Raw genomic sequence first — 15,439 nt, forward strand, 5'->3', positions numbered from 1 at the left:
CGAAAACACACTGAGTGGTATGGGACGTCACATCCCTGGTTTGTAAACAGTTGGTGTTCCGTGACCGTAAACAGTGGATGTTCCCCAAACCGAATTCGGATGTACATAGTTGCACGTGCATAATGCATATGTTTGGGAGGTCGCACGTGTATGCTTATCCATATACAACCGACAAGTTTCTCCTAAATTTCTTCAAATATGGGATTCCCCGTTATCGATTACAGTCAAGCAAGGATAAATACAAGGGTAAAATATCACCGAAAACACTCCAGGGGGTGATTTTTGGGACTGTGTACCATGTATGTATATGGACAAGGGGTGCTGCGTTTTTTCGCATATTTAAAATTATCTAAAAATAGCACGTACCACCTGCCACTCAGTGTGTTTTCGGCCTATTGCGTGTGTATGAGCATACATATGTATTTTTAATAGATATATTCTCAAAGATAAATATATCTATTTGTGAATGTGTGGTAAAAATAGTTTAAATATGTATATCAACATACTTCGCATTCTATACAATATGCTACTAACAAAATTATATTCATATGCAAATTTTCCTTGGAGCGTAATACAAATTTACATTTTAGAAATACTGTACTCTATTTTGGCGCCAAAAAAGCCACACATGCTTCAAACGTAATTTGTGCAAATTTGTCGAAACGCTTATTCAAATGAGACCAATTTTCACACACGCACAAAAATACAACGCTTTTTTTATTACATGATTGACCTAATTGAAAAGGATTGGCGACGAAAAACCACATAATATAAACATAGAAAAAGTGCCTGAATTTTTATTTTAAACGTGCCGCATTAGATCGACCATTACAAAAATAAAGTACGATAACTCGTCACGTCCATTTTATCCGATGTGTGTGTTTTTTTATTATTATTTTTACTTCCCCTATGAGGCCGATTCAATCTGAACGATTTTGATTGATACGTTTGTTGAAATATTCAAATGTGATTCTAAGCACGTGATAAATTGCCTATTGTTGGGTTTGTATTATAACATAAACATATTGCCTATGACTGATATTAACATCCTTTGTCTTTGGAATCGTGTTCGACCAATAACAAATATCGTATTGTACATAAGTAACTGTTCATTTGTCATACATATCATATTATGTCAACATAAAAAAAGTCTTGGAGTTTAAATTTATGTATAATATAATTTGTGTATATTGTAAAATTCCTGGAGAAGTATTAGTAGAAAATAAAATCATAATTTCTTATTAATTTGATCTTAAAATATTATGCAATGATCCCAGAACGATTTTTAATACATGTGTATATTCAGGAAGATATACTCGACACCTTTTAAGCAAAAATGAATCAACAATGTGCACTATTTATATGTTTCGATATATTATTTAATATTCTGTGACCCTTCGCGTTATTATGTATTCGGGTTATCATTGAGTTACAAACTTGTTGAGTGTAATTTTTGTTCGAAACTCTCTTTAATGGATTTCGTTACCTGAAATAGAAAAATACGGTAAAGTTTTAGTAATTTCGTATTTTTAGACCAAGCATAAAACATTTTCTTCGTCTTTTGTCTTCAAAACAACACTCCAAAATATATCATAAATAAGAAATCAAATTGTACTTTGAGCCAAATTATCAACAAAAGTCAATTCCGACACTTATCAATGCAAAGCTTAGAATTCAAACCCTGATATTTAGAATGATTCGTGTAATTAAAATTCTTCTATGCTAATTTGTCTACATATACATCTTTCTCGATTCGTTGCATATATGTATGTATGTACATACATAGAAAGATTTATGTTAAAGCTCAACAAAAACCTACAGAATGATTGTATGACTGCCAAATGCACTGTCTTCTTATATGAAATAACAAAATGAAATCATTCTAATTAATACACGTATGATTTTAGACTTTTATTGTGTAATCTTCCAGAAAGGAGTCTTCTATGTGCAGAGAATAAATTGAAATATATTTTTATTATATTATACAACATTTCAACCATAGATATCATGAAAGGTTGCCCCAAAGCGACACATATGGTCAGATTTCTTGTACAAAAGTAGTAACAATTCTAAACATTACAATAGAATACAGGAGACCGTCAATCTGGGTACTAATAACCACCCAAATCTCACTAGAAACGTCTACTAGGATGCTATAAATGTCCAGGACATCTCTACTGGCATGCTATGGCTCTACCAGTAAGCTACATAGACTGTAGCTTATATCATAGGTAGTTATTAAATTGATATTAATGTATTTATAAGACAATAATAATGTTTTATTACACATATAAAAAGCACAAATGGATAGGTGAGGGATAATTCCAGACCACAACTTCCACCCTTCTCAAAAGTGCGAATATCAAAGGTATGCGTGCGGAACAAACTATGAGGACTCGTCACGAAGGGGTTAAAATTGAATCAGTCGTATCAGACGGCTTATTAGCGTCGAATTAGAATCAAACTAGATCAGACCGGTGGCTAAAAGTGAAAGCTTACAAATGCGGGGATTTCGACGTGCAAGTTTGGACAGGCGGCTTATGGCACGCGTTCGTTTTCCCTCGAATAAACCCTTTGCAACCGGCGGTTATTATTGTAGCACGGCTATCGTGAATGGATGTAGCTGTCGCCGGGAGCGTGTCCACAATGATTTATGTCCGTGACGAGCGGACGCTGACGATGACAGCTGGTTTAATTTTGGCCAGACGCCGAAATCAATCTCCCTACGAATCCAGCCCCCACCCCAAATTCGAGCCACTGGGTCAAAGGGTTAACGAACACACGACGACAGATCGCCAGCTTCTTTAATCTGAAAACAGGTGACGGGAAAATACATATGTATATATATTCAAAACAAATTTATATATGGTATCTGCCGTTTGAAAAGTCGTATCTTTGAGATACCATGAATGAAAATTTTGTTATTAGTTGATATGGTCGTATGAAATGTGTGGGGGGGGGGGGGGTGAGATGGGTGGAAATTTCTCAAAACCTTTACGAATGGAAAAGTGTTGGAGAGGCCTTAACCCAGTAGTGGATTGACTGTAATGATGATGACATACATAGGTGGTCATATATGTTTTTCTATATATCTTCTTCTATTCTGCTATATGTACATGTATCTATAATATATATGTATAAAGTTGAACATTTTCTTGTGTGAAAAGTGAATGTATAGTTTTCAATTTAAAAATGCAGCTCTAATTTATGTAGATCATAGACGGATTTTGGAAAGTATTGGATCCCAAGGTCAAAGGGTTTCCGTTCAAAGATTTTCATCGTTTTTTTTATTTTCTAAACTTTGAACCGCCTGAGCAACGCCGAGCAGTTAATTAAATAAAAATAAGAAGCACTATTTGATATAGACTGGATGAGACTAATCGGATATAAGGCTTTTTATATATTTTTTACAATTAAAAGCACCATGGTCAGTTACGATAACGTTAATTGGTATGTATTTTTATGATTATGCGTAGATTATCGGATATTATCTTAACATATTTATCTGGTAACCTGCGCTCATCATTACTTTCTTAATTTGAATGTGATGAATGTGTGGAATCTTAATCTACTCTCTTCCATTTGGGCCTCGCTGTGATTTTATTTTTTATTCATATTTTGTTTTATTTTATTTTATTTTTTCTTTCTCCTTTGTACATTTTTTTTATACTATTTTAATTTTGCTCAGTGTAAACAAAGAATGGGATTTATGGATTTTATTTTTAATTTTTACACTTTTGTTATTTTTTTTTTCTCTCTGAATGATGTATTATTTTCCTTTTGTTACTTTTTTTTATTATTTTATTTTACCATGTTTTCTGCTTTTGCTTTTTTCCTTTATTTACAGTTTACTTGTTTTTATATCATGTTTTTATATATATTTTTCAAATGTAGGCCATTGTGGCGCATTAGGTTCTTCCTGTAATGCCACAATGGTCCAAAACTATTAAATAAATAAATAAATAAATGATTAAAATTAAAAATCGCTTCTTATTTTTCAAGCATTAAAAGCCTGCCTGCGTTAAAAGAGGAGCCTGCGTTCAAGCCTTGGGATGACCTCATTTGAAAAAAATTAATTGCGAGTATTATCAGTAGTGCTCAGTAATGACTCAAAGTCAATCATTTCCTATCACAAGTTTGCCAATTTATCTGATTTCATTGATGAGACGGCTCCACAACAATTAGGCAAATCCACCATGTCACCACTATTTGAATATTACTTCAAATTTATAATCTGTAAATGTATATATGTACAAGTTTATTACCATAGGTGTCGCTCGAGGACAGCCCGTAATTGCATCACTTTATTATAAAAATATATATGTACATATGCATGTATTTTGTGCACAATACATTTTAGATTCATTTTAATAGCTACTGATTCAGCGATTATTATCTACATATTTTACGCATTGATTTTCTCGTTAATAGTATTGATAGTATCTTATTTTAAAGCTACGGTTTAAAGCGTAGTAGGAAAAAAAATAAAACCTATTTCAATTAATGTAGTGAGGCATGAGTAATGAAATAGGTATCGTTGGAAAAATATCTATAGTATTTTTAAAGTTTTGATAGCTTTTATAACACCAGAAACCATTTTCCTCGCCCACTTTGTATTCGAAAAAACGAAAGAAAAATATATAAAAATAAACACGAGATTCCGTAGCGCATTAAAATGCTGACAAATGAATTGTTAAGCAGGTACGAGCGTTCGTTCATTCACGATTCATCTTGTTTACACGAGAAAAACGAGCAAAGCGTTTTCATTATTTACGCCGTTTCGTACGCGTAAGAACCAAGTCTAATTCCGTCACGAGGAGGCTTTTCCGAAATGTATATATACATATATGTATGTATATATAATATGAATATAAAAAGCATGTTCGGAAAGCCCAGATAAATAAAACACGCACTCTTTCAAATTGTGTGTGTGTTCGGATTTCATTGAAAATTTGAAAGCTTTTGTCATTCAATCAAATTGATATACGTTTGCACGCTATCGATTTTCATTTAAATTTTATTGCATTTGAAGACTCAAGTAATATGCTTATTTTTTCAATAAAAATCGCCGATAGAACGAGTCACTAAAATATGCAATAAAGCAAATACACGAGAGTTAAAAAATGTGTTTGAAAATCCAACAGCTTTAAAATTTTATTTGATATATGATGTAGTAATTAAATGGAGCTTTAGTCGCAAAATAAAATAGGTAAGTTAAATATCCCAACGAAACTCTGATTAAAAAGAATTTTTAGAATGAAAAAGGCATTTATTTATAGAATCTTTTTTTTTATTAAACTTCATCCACCCGAATAACGCCGGCCAATCCATCGCATAATATTTAAATAATATTTTTATTCCTGTGTAACAGTTGGTCATGATTGTTTATAAACAGGCACGAATTAATGCGTCATTTATCCCCTATATTTCAATGGTTTGCAGGTGTAAAAAGGTTGAGAAGCACTGATTTAAATCACTATATTTCAATTACGAGTAATTATGAGGATGTATAATTATGGCCTGTATTTAATTATTAAAATGCTTTTTTGTAGTAACTATAATAAATGATAAGTAAACGATGAGTATACCTGGATAAGTATACCTACATATATATGTACGTAGTGGAAGGTTCAGTAATTGTTACATAATAAATTATTACCTATTTCTGTATGTATACTATATGTTTATTTATATATGGACTTTATCAGTGTTTTTATTGAATTTGAATTTGATAGTTGATTCGTAATTTAATAAGTATTGTTCTATTAAGCATTGAGTAATGATTTTATTGAAGCCGAAAATATAAATGCTTTTTTTATGGACATCTTGATTATTCAATAAAAATATTTACTGAATAAACTGATAAATTAACTGTTCAAATTCATACACAGTTACTGACCATTCAATATTAAAAATAACCGACCGAAAATATACTCGCCTTTAATGATTAGAACGGGCCCCCACTTCGACGATGAAATTAGCTTCGTTCGGATTTGATTAATAGTGCAATTTCAATTTTAAAAATAATAATACCCTCCCATTACGCCTCTCACGCCAAATTATACGGTATAAATAACAAACTTACAAATTTGGCTTAGTTAAATTTAACTCGCATTATGCGATGCATCGTTTGACGAGTGGTAAACGCGACACAATGTCGACCCATTGTCGTCAAATTGTACACAATATTTCAGTTTGTCGTCGACGGCCGCACAATATAATACATTTTATAATATTTGTGTAGGAGAGAGAGATAATAATTTAGGAAACACAATGAACCCGGCGATACTGATGATGATGACGAACCATCTATTTAATTCACTACGGCTTTTCGACACCGCTCAATCAACGCGAAAAGTACTCGACTTTGTTCATAAATTACTTCATCAACATTTCGTCCATTGATCTAATATATAATTTCGAAAGAGACTTTGTAACTATATAAGAAAATATGTAATGTTGGTTCGTAAATCTGTGACGTCATCGAACAAATGAATATTCAAATAAATTTAAATAAAATAAAACTATTCAAATAAATGTAATAAAATGTTTACTATTATTAGATTGGCCACGTTTAAGCGTTTTATATTACAAATACCGAGCGAAGCCGGGTAAAAACACTAGTATTTATATAATTTCACAAATAATGAATCTTAGAACTTATTAAAATTAAAAGAAAAAGTTTGCATATCATAACGGCATATTTTATGTCACATTGAAATATAATTGAACTAAACTAGTGCATAAGTTCATGCCTGATTTTCATTGAAGGTAAGAGCATAAACGTTCATGAACTTATGCAATAAATCAATATGTAAGATTTTTGCCATTTATTTTGCTAAAACATGAATCAAAGTATTTGTTTTAAACTTTTATAATAAATATCAATGCTTCAGGTCATACGTTTCATTTCTAAACTAGGTGCAATAAAATAAATAGTGGATAGAAAGTTGTGAAACTCATTTAATTGTAGCTAATTTGTAATTGAATGATATTTGGAGCAAAATTTAACAGCAAATACCTTTATTCGAAATTAACATGACGTTGAATGGTACCATTGTAGAATCAGAGAAAGGATTTGTATTAAATTTTATTTTTGCAAAAGTTGTAATGAATTCCGTAATTAAAAATTTCATCCAGAATTGCAATCTGGAGTATTTGCTTCGTCAAAAATAATTATCTCAGTGTGCATTAGCGAACTGTAACAGACGAATGCAGTCCTGTAAAGGCAATTAATTTGTTTGGCGCAGTTCAAATTGCAACCGAACGAAATTACCCGAGTGCATTTTTCGCTGCACTTTACAGTGCATTCGTCACGAGTTTGCACGAGATTTTGCGAGACTCGTTAGTGGATTATGAACATCGTGAATCACTTGCATACGTATATACATATGTATATTATTTCACATATAGAAAGAGATCTCTACATTAATATTCAAATATGTATAATACATATGATAAACAATAAAATGATTATTTCATTGCGTTTCATCATCGATGCGATCGTTAAATATATTAGGTAATGTTATTTAGAAAATTCAAATAGTGCATTAACGATCGCCTATTGGATTTGAACTGTTCGTTTATCGCCGAAGTAATTTTAACCAGATAGATTTTAACGACTTTCACGGCTATTTTCGTTATTAGTCTACGGGTATTTTTATTCGCATAGTTTGGAGACAAATTTCAAAAGATCTCATATACTCGCTGGCTCGTCGGGAGACTTTCAATTTAATTAAAGTCATCGTTCGTCGTGATTTACTGGAAAACGCGCTAACGACTTAACACGTTCGCCGCCGCAGCAAAACTATAAACAAAATTCTAATTGAGCCGTCGCGCAATTTAATCGCCGATTTATGCTTATATTTTCGTCTTACTTTCCCACCATTTGTATCTTTTTAATTAATTGGCAATTCGCGTTGCGCAATTATTGAACAAACTACTTCGCGATGTCGAAAAAAAGCGAATGCCTAGTATATTTTATTTGGATTGGCGTTTGAAATGAACATCGAAATTACGAACTGTAAACTGTGACTTCGAGTAAAATAATCCCTTACCTTACCATTTTCAGTGTAAATTTGACATTAATTGTATATAGTATTTTATTCAACGTTTATCTAGCCGACTTAAGTCTAAGCTATTCAGTTTTAGTTTGGGTTTTGAGCAGGAAATCTTAGATATTTCAATTAGAAAAATATACTACAAATAATTTCGGTATTTAATTGTATTTTTGTAACAAAATTTCATTGAATATTAGCACCTTTTAAATTTTTACGTATGTATTATATGTAGTATGAAATGTATGATGAATACATTTTTATAAGAATTGTAAATAGGTTTTCAAACTACTTTTCATATTATACTATACACTAACATTAAAATGAGATGATATTATAAATACTTACAAAACATTGTTACGTGGAAATTGATTTATATATCAATAACCATTAGAATATAATAAGATGCACTGTGAACATAATTTATTAACAACAAAAATCATTTTGAAATTATAAATTTTACATTAATTACATATTTAAACATTAGCTACTTTCAAATTATATGAAAATTTTGACTTAAAAACTACAAATATTACTTATAATTTAGTTTGGTCGTTCACAAAGCAACTGAACTCTAAAACTTACCAGAAACTTTACTCTAAAACTATAAGAAAACTGTATACATCATTAAATAGCTAAAAGTATAGGACAAGATGAAATAAAATTAAACTTTGGCCTTTATTTATTTGGTCAGTAACTTCGTTTGATTTGGTCAATAGCTTCGTTTCATTTGTTCGATTGCTTCGTTTGAATTGAATCGGTCACTAACTGCTTGAACATCGTCTATTTGTCAAAAAATACTTCAACAATGAGTGGTTTTATAAATTTTCGTAAAAGCTACTGACTGTTTAAATTGTAGTCTTAAATAAACTTTCCTACAAATTTTCACATCCGAAATAACATTACATACCTATTGAAGAACATGATAAAAATTTTTCGGTCAACTTTTTTGATTCCACGATCTTTCTAAAGCTATTATTAAATTTGAAGAGATCTATTGCATAATTTTTGCCCTGGGCATATTCAATATATAATATAAAACACTAAAACTACACTTGAAACAACAAGTGATTTAAACAGCAGAACAAAAAAAAAATTCAATCACATCACCATTGTAGAAAAATTCTCGGAAAAGTGCATATAAAATTTCATAACTTTGATAATGGCAAACTGTACGTATAAACACAGAGTTCGCGTGCGGTTAAATTAAACTGCAAGTTTAACCCGTCTTGCCCCGAAACCGTCAATTCAGCACGCGGATCCATTATATATACATATATACTCGTACATGTGCAAAAATATAACCGAGCATATTGCATAGCGATTTCCTCTCGTACTAATTAATCGGTTTATAATACATTTAGGAGATAACGTATTACGAACGCAGGCTCCTAACGTGTCGAATTGATTACGTTTTAAATATTTAATGAGGAGGTATCCGATCGCAATACCTGCGTTCAAATTAACCTAATTAATATCGCATTTTAGAATAGGCCACTAATATAATCGATACCCGGTCTAGCCTAATGCTTAGTGGATTAAATTTTAACGCATTATATCGTATCAATAAGATTTCTCACAAGTTAAACTCAACGAAATTCCGTCGTCTGATGAATATTCGTACACGCAAAACTCAAGGCTGAGAATAAACGAAGGAAACTTTGGATGATTTCGTCACAACCAACAAACACTTTGATAAATTTATATCGAGTGCAAATAAGCAAAGAGATAGTATTTGAGTTATGGCGAATTTATTTACTCGACGTTTCAATAATCGCAGCGAATTATAATCGCAGAGAACACGTCGAGTTTAACTTTGGCTTTTTCATTCATGGCACAATTTCTACGGAGAGCGCTTTTCCGCTGGGAAAACCTAACATGCGATTTTTCTCAATATCGAAAAATTTTACTACGAGCTTCGTACAACTTTTTACGGCATATTTTATACGCACGATTTACATATTTATAGAACCGACGAGACCGAAAATTTCGCTACAACTATTTTTACTTCAAGATTCAAATTGCAAACCAATATATTGCAGAAAGGTTTACTTTTTGAATCGGCGATTTGAATGGTGTGCAAAGAAAATATGATAACATAAAAGTTCTCGTAAAACAACGTGAAATATATATCATTTTCATCGTAAAACTCGTAAGTTCACTTTTGATCCAAAATGATACTTTTACGTATATTTAGGAATGATTTATTAATTAATTTTCTACTTCAAAAGTCAAATATCAACTTAAACTTCCAACCAATATATCGTAGAAAGGCTTAATTTATTAACCAACCGTTTTAATGGTATGTATATGAAATATGATAGCATAAAAGTTCTCGTAAAACAACTTGAAATATATATCATTGCATTAACTTTTAATACTCTTAAGTTCACTTTTGATCCAAAATAATACTTCAACGTGCATTTAAGAATTATTTATTTATTAATTTTAGACTTCAAGAGTCAAATTTGGACTGAAACTGCGAACCAATATATTGTAGAAAACTTTTTAAATTGGCGATTTAATGGCGTGCAAAACAAATTAATAACATGAAAGTTCTCGTAAAACAACGTGAAATATACATGTCATTGCACTAACTTGTAATATTTGTAAATTCACGTTTGATCAAAAATAGTACTTTAATAGTACTTTAGAGATTTGAATGGAGTGCAAAGGAAATATGATAACATAAAAGTTCTCGTAAAACAACGTGAAATATATACCATTGCACTAACTTGTAATATTCGTAAATTCACTTTTCATCAAAAATAATACTTAAACGTGCATTTAGGAATGTTTTATTTATTAATTTTAGACTTCAAGAGTCAATGTTGGACTGAAACTGCGAACCAATATATTGTAGAAAAGTTAACTTTTTGAATTGGCGGTTTGAATGGCGTGAACATTAAATATAATAACTTAAAAGTTGTTGTAGAATGGTTTGAAATATATCATTGCACCAAGTTTTGATCAAAAATAATATTTTTATGAATTGTTTTATTGATGAATTTTCTTTTAAAACAACTGTATAGATAAAGTTTAGCTTATTGATGGATTCCTTCTTGAATATTTATATTTGAAACATATTTTTTGAAGTGTAATATTTCGTTTACACATCACACATTTCGAACGCAGGCTTTTTCAAGCTCATAGTGGTGTTGTGCGCGAATTTTCCGTTTCCTAGAACGCGTCCAAAACAAACGCAGGGGCGGAAAAGCGAGATTTCCCCGGCAGCACACATAAACACAGCGACACGCGCCAGAAAAGCACAAGTCTTCTGTCCGCATTGCACAAAAATTAAACCGATGGTTTTCCGCATTACATAATGCGACGAATTAAACAGGGGCGGGGACATATGTACATATGTATGCACACGATGCAGAGTACACAAAATATATACGCGGCGCGATTTTCACTTACCGCTTATACGGGGGTTGGAGATGGTGAGCAGAGCGTAGCGGTCCTGCGACCGGAAAACTCAGTCTCGGCGGAAAACGTACGGGAAAATCCTCAGCGTAGAGAGAGCACAACAAACAACAAACACATTCGTACGTGGAAATTTGGCAAGTGTGAACGATCGCAGTGATCGGAGGATGGTTGCACTGTATGTGTGTGAACAGGGTCACTCGGTTGTGGGTGTGTATGTTAAAACTGCACCATGGGATAACGCGCGGTTTTGTCGTACACGCGGAAGCGCGGCTTCGTACCGTTTGTGACGTGCGCGCTGCGCGGCGGCCGCGCTGTGACTGGCTCTGAACGGCGCACGACTCGTGCGCTACCCCTCTCCGCGGGGAACTTACCCCTGCTCTGAATCGCCCCTCCCCCTCCTCGCCCCGTCCCTCCACGCCTTTGGCCGAAAGCGCGCGCAGACTCACCCTTGCCCGATTCACTCCCCCCCCCGTTCGCGAGCTTGTGTTCCGCGACGAGCTCGCAAGCGCGCACGTGTTCGAGAAAGCTCTCCTCTATATATGCAAATGTTACAGTCGAAGTGTATTTTCAGTTGACACTTTCCGTAAATTAATAACGAACACCTTATAACGAAAAACAGGGTTTGGTGCATCCGCTCTAAAATAGCCAGACAAACGAACGACAGATTAACAGAACGGCAGCTTTAAACGTAATTCTCGTTTTCTCGAATGATAGATTGCACATCAGATGACGAGTAACCTCTCGATGTGCACAGATGCAATTATTAAAATTGAGTTGGATCTTTCTGGCGAGCTATTAAACTCGCCAGAAAGATCCAACTCAATTTTAATAATTACCATTTTAATAATTGCATCTGTGCACATCGAAAGGTTATCCGTCATCTGATGTGCAAGCTATCATTCGAGAAGACGAGAATTGCATTTAAAGCAGCCGTCCGTTAATCTGTCGTTCAATTCGGAACTTATCGAATCTTGCCTTATTAAACTCACCTGAAAGATCCAACTCAATTTTAATAATTGCATCTGTGCACATCGAAAGGTTACCCGTCATCTGATGTTCAATCTATCATACGAGAAGACGAAAATAGCATTTAAAGCAGCCGTCCGTTAATCTGTCGTTCAATTCGGAACCTATCAAATCTTGCCTTAATAAACTCGCCTGAAAGATCCAACTCAACTTTAATAATTACCAGATGCAATTATTAAAATGGTAATTATTAAAATTGAGTTGGATCTTTCTGGCGAGTTTAATAAGGCAAGATTAGGAACTTGCCTTACTAAACTCGCCAGAAAGTTCCAACTCAATTTTAATAATTACCATTTTAATAATTGCATCTGTGCACATCGAAAGGTTACCCGTCATCTGATGTTCAATCTATCATACGAGAAGACGAGAATTGCATTTAAAGCAGCCGTCCGTTAATCTGTCGTTCAATTCGGAACTTATCGAATCTTGCCTTATTAAACTCGCCAGAAAGATCCAACTCAATTTTAATAATTACCAGATGCAATTATTAAAATGGTAATTATTAAAATTGAGTTGGATCTTTCTGGCGAGTTTAATAAGGCAAGATTCGGAACTTATTGAATCTTGCCTTATTAAACTCGCCAGAAAGATCCAACTCAATTTTAATAATTGCATCTGTGCACATCGAAAGGTTACCCGTCATCTGATGTGCAATCTATCATTCGAGAAGACGAGAATTGCACTTAAAGCAGCCGTCCGTTAATCTGTCGTTCAATTCGGAACTTATCGAATCTTGCCTTAATAAACTCGCAAGAAGGATCCAACTCAATTTTAATAATTACCATTTTAATAATTGCATCTGTGCACATCTAAAGGTTACCCGTCATCTGATGTGCAATCTATCATTCAAGAAGATGAGAATTGCATTTAAAGCAGCCGTCCGTTAATCTGTCGTTCAATTCGGAACTTATCGAATCTTGCCTTATTAAACTCACCTGAAAGATCCAACTCAATTTTAATAATTGCATCTGTGCACATCGAAAGGTTACCCGTCATCTGATTTTCAATCTATCATACGAGAAGACGAGAATTGCATTTAAAGCAGCCGTCCGTTAATCTGTCGTTCAATTCGGAACTTATCGAATCTTGCCTTATTAAACTCACCTGAAAGATCCAACTCAATTTTAATAATTGCATCTGTGCACATCGAAAGGTTACCCGTCATCTGATTTTCAATCTATCATTCGAGAAGACGAGAATTGCATTTAAAACAGCCGTCCGTTAATCTGTCGTTCAATTCGGAACTTATTGAATCATGCCTTATTAAACTCGCCAGAAAGATCCAACTTAATTTTAATAATTACCATTTAAATAATTGCATCTGTGCACATCTAAAGGTTACCCGTCATCTGATGTGCAATCTATCATTCGAGAAGATGAGAATTGCATGTAAAGCAGCCGTTCGTTAATCTGTCGTTCAATTTGTCTGGCGATTTTAGAGCGGATGCACCGCATCCGTTCGAGAAAGCTCTCCTCTATATATGCATATGTTATAGTCGAAGTGCATTTTCAGTTGACACTTTCCATAAATCATAATCTAATTAACTTCATTTACAATATTAATAACGAAAAACTGTGCCAGAGACTTACTTGGCTATTCTAATAGATTTCAAACTGTCGTTTAATGCAGTGCTTCCCGATTACTTTCATGTCACGACCCCCTAAATCTGAAAGAATTAATTCCCGGCCCCTAAAAATTTTTTTTTTCTAGTTAAAAGGTGTATTTAGCCAACAGCATAGCTCGGTCGTTAAGTTTCTGCTTAGCGTCAAGAAGGTGCCGGGTTCAATCCCTGAATGAAAATGAATTTTTCAGAGTATGCTGTTGGTCAGACCTGGATTTGTGACTCCAGGTTGATCGTTTCCTATCAGAGTTTGCCAATTTTCTCTGATTTCATTGTTGAAGCGGTTCCCGGAAAAAAAATTGGCTAAAAATCCTTCCTACCTACTATGTCACCACTATTTGAAGTTTGATTGATGTACAATAAAATTTATGTATAATTCATAGATGTCTCATTAATTTGCGAGTCTTTCAGTGTCTCGCAATTTACGACTTGTAATAAAAATGCTGCATTTGTATTTGTAATTGTAATTTGTATATGGCCAGGAAGGCGCATTAGGATTTATTTACCTGTAAGGCCTTCCTGGTATATATGTAAATAAATAAAAATAAAATTTGGCAGTAATTATTACAATTATAATACACATATTTATATTCAGCACAAAATTATAGGAACGTGCTTAAAAACTTCGTCGCAAAGGATCTTCCAAAGTCTCCGTGGAAAGACATGACCTTTGCTTATTTTTTAATATAAGTAATGACGAAAATTCTGTTTCGCATACGTACGTAGTCACGAAAGGAATAATAGTTACCAGGGCTTCTTTTCCAATAGCAGGATATTCTTACTGTCGCCTTATCCAAAATTTTGAAATATTTTTTTCATTAAATTCCACTTCAAGCAAATTATCTGACCTGATATCGATCTACTCTTCTTGGGCTGTCCACGTAATATGATCATATTTTAAGGACTTGGCAAATGGTGCTCTTATCCAATTGTTCCTTTCAACCTCATTCAAGCTTGGGAAATATTTCCTTAAATAAATATATACATTAACTAAATATTTAATGTGGAAAAATATTCATAAATGCATATTTGTACTTTCTATGGAATATTTTCGCGGCCCCCACGAGAAATCCTATGGGGATCTCCCCAGGGGGTCGCGACCCCCAATTTGGGAAGCACTGGTTTAATGAGCATTTTAATCGGATCTACATCACGGCATCGAAAGGCCGAAAGATCGAAAAAGCAAATATCGGAGAGCAAAGATTGAAAATCGAAAGATCTTAAGTCGAAAGATCAAAAAGAATGTATGCATGGTAAAAATTCATACAAGCTATTGGGATTTATCTGCAGAGTTGCGAAGACCTT

The 15,439-nt window shown here is 33.4% G+C and overlaps 1 protein-coding gene across 1 annotated transcript in view; it reads right to left on the reverse strand.

Moving 5' to 3' along the window:
* Positions 1–11,805, reverse strand: part of Ten-m (teneurin transmembrane protein Ten-m) — a 525,280-nt gene extending 513,475 nt beyond the window's left edge. Inside the window, exon 1 of the mRNA XM_077438746.1 lies at positions 11,478–11,805. The gene's annotated coding sequence lies outside the window, so the exon portion shown is untranslated. The remainder of the gene's footprint in view (positions 1–11,477) is intronic.
* Positions 11,806–15,439: the final 3,634 nt, after the last annotated feature.

This window comes from Arctopsyche grandis, chromosome 9, assembly GCF_051622035.1.
Source record: "Arctopsyche grandis isolate Sample6627 chromosome 9, ASM5162203v2, whole genome shotgun sequence".
NCBI classification, from domain to species: Eukaryota; Metazoa; Arthropoda; class Insecta; order Trichoptera; family Hydropsychidae; genus Arctopsyche; species Arctopsyche grandis.